Genomic DNA, 2,500 nt, shown 5'->3' on the forward strand with positions numbered 1-2,500 from the left:
TTCGATTCCACGGGTTGACCTGGTGCCCGGGAGGGGACTCTGAAAATTTTTCAGCCCTTTCGGCTCGGGGTTGACCTGGTGGCCGAGAGGGGACTCGGACGGCAGGCAAGCCGCCCTGGGCTCACCCTCCCCGGCCGCAGCGAGGGACTGCCCCCCCTCCACCCACCCACCCCCCCCCCCGGCTGACAGGATCAGGGCGCACTGGATGTCCGGGACAATATTTTCCCCGACGCCGGGGAGGGCGGGCGGGCGGAGGGGCTCTGGCGGCCAGCCCGGGCCCCGGAGCTCGAGAAGGAAAAAAGGACCGGGCCCGCGAGAGACGGGGGCCCTGCCGCAGGGGGGCAGTCCGACCGGGGCTCACCGTGCGGCAGGCCCGGGCGTCGGCAGGGGAAAGCGGGCGAGGAGGCGCGGGGGCCGGGTGCCTACGGCCATACCGGACCGAACGCCCCCGATCCCGTCCGATCTCGGAAGGTAAACCGTCCCGGGCCTGGCTAGTACTTGGATGGGTGACCGCCTGGGAATCCCAGGTGCCGTAGGCAGCTTTTCCCGGTCCGAGCCAGCTCTCTCTCCTTTTCTGGGGAGGAAGGAGAGGGGGGGGACGGGCCGGAAAGCCCCTCGTCGCTCCTGCCGAGTCGGAGGTCGCGGCCGCAGGTCACGGGTCTGGGCGCCTGGGGTCCGGCTCCCCACCCGGCTTCCTCCGCGGAGGACCCACCGAAGCCGCTGGGGGAGACCCCGGGCATGGGGCGGACTGGCCCGGACCCTCCCGGCCGCCGGCCCGCAGGACCGCCCCGAATCCCCCCGCCCCGCGGCCACCCAGGCCAGGCCTGGCCAGGCGGGACGGACGGCGGGTGTCCAGCGCCCAGCGGCTTCCGCCAGCGGGGACCCACGGCCCCCAAAGCCGCAGGGGGAGGCCCCGGGCCCGGGACGGACTCGCTCGGACCCCCTGCGCCCGGGCGCCGGCTCGCGGGACCGCCCCGAATCCCCCCGCGGCCACCCAGGCCAGGCCTGGCCAGGCGGGACGGACGGCGGGTGTCCAGCGCCCAGCGGCTTCCTCCAGCGGGGACCCACGGCCCCCAGAGCCGCAGGGGGACACCCCGGGGCCGGGACGGACTCGCTCGGACGCGCTCGGACCCCCTGCGCCCGGCCGCCGGCTCGCGGGACCGCCCCGAATCCCCCGCCCCGCGGCCACCCAGGCCAGGCCTGGCCAGGCGGGACGGACGGCGGGTGTCCAGCGCCCAGCGGCTTCCGCCAGCGGGGACCCACGGCCCCCCAGAGCCGCAGGGGGAGACCCCGGGGCCGGGACGGACTCGCTCGGACGCGCTCGGACCCCCTGCGCCCGGCCGCCGGCTCGCGGGACCGCCCCGAATCCCCCCGCGGCCACCCAGGCCAGGCCTGGCCTGGCCTGGCAGGCCGGCGTGCAGCTCCCCCGGGCTTCCTCCCCCGACGACCCGCGCCCCCCCGAGCCGCAGGCGGAGACCCCGGCCCCGGGGCGGACCGGCCCGGGCTCGCTCGAGCCCCCTGCGCCCGGCCCGCAGGACCGCCCCCCCCCCCCCCCCCGAATCCCCCGGGAGAGGCCCGGCCTGCACGCCACTGACGACCCGCGGCCCCCAAAGTCGCGGGAGGCGCCCCCGGCCCCGGGGGCCGGTTAGCTCCGTGTCGCTCCGCGCCCCCCCCCCGCCCCTCGCTGCCGGGACCGGGCACCGCCCCAGAGTCAGCCGCAGCCGGACGGCCTGAGAGCTGCCCTCCTGTGGACGACGGTGAGTTTACCTTGACACTAACCGGCCATCAGCCAGGTCAACCCCATTGCTAGACTGGGGTGGACCTGGTGGCCGAGTGGGGACTTGGAACATTTGACAGCTGCTCCCCGGGGCTTGACCGCTTGTCCTGAACGCCCCCCCCCCACCCCACCCCCCCCAGCCCCCGGCTCCTGCTCCCCTCTCCCCAGCCTCGGTGCTCCGCTCCCTGCCTCGGAGGCTGCCCCTTTGCGGCGCCTGCATCGCCTCCGAGGACGCGCACCTTCCGGAGGCTGGACGTAAAGCCTGACGCCCGCCACCGCCGCCGACCCGGCTCTCCGAGGGACGACTGTGAGGCCTCCCCCCACCCCCGGACCGCCCTGGGGACGACTGCTAAGCCTCCCCCAACGGACCGCCCGGGGGAAGACTGCTAAGCCTTCCCCGGACCTGCTCCCTCTCGACTATTAAGCCCCCCCTCTGTGGTCCTCAGGACCGCTGCCGCGCAGCCCTCGGAGTGGGGTGACACCCGGGCCGGAAAGCAAAGCGGCCACCAGGTCAACCCGTCGAATCCAATGGGTTGACCTGGTGGCCGGAAAGCAAACCGGCCGCCAGGTCAACCCAGTAGATTCCGCGGGTTGACCTGGTGGCCGCTAAGCACGACTCTTAAGCCTCCGCCGGACCGCCTGGGGAATGGCTATTAAGCCTGCCCCCGGAGTACTCGGGGGGACGACTATTAAGCCTCTCCTGGAACGACTATTAAGCCTGCC

The 2,500-nt window shown here is 74.8% G+C and overlaps 1 non-coding gene across 1 annotated transcript; it reads left to right on the forward strand.

Moving 5' to 3' along the window:
* Positions 1-420: 420 nt before the first annotated feature.
* Positions 421-539, forward strand: LOC128823537 (5S ribosomal RNA). Its single transcript, XR_008441782.1, has one exon. It is a non-coding gene; the product is annotated as a 5S ribosomal RNA (ribosomal RNA).
* The last annotated feature ends 1,961 nt before the right edge of the window (positions 540-2,500 follow it).

The sequence above is a fragment of the Malaclemys terrapin genome, chromosome 15 (genome assembly GCF_027887155.1).
Source record: "Malaclemys terrapin pileata isolate rMalTer1 chromosome 15, rMalTer1.hap1, whole genome shotgun sequence".
Classification (NCBI taxonomy): Eukaryota; Metazoa; Chordata; order Testudines; family Emydidae; genus Malaclemys; species Malaclemys terrapin.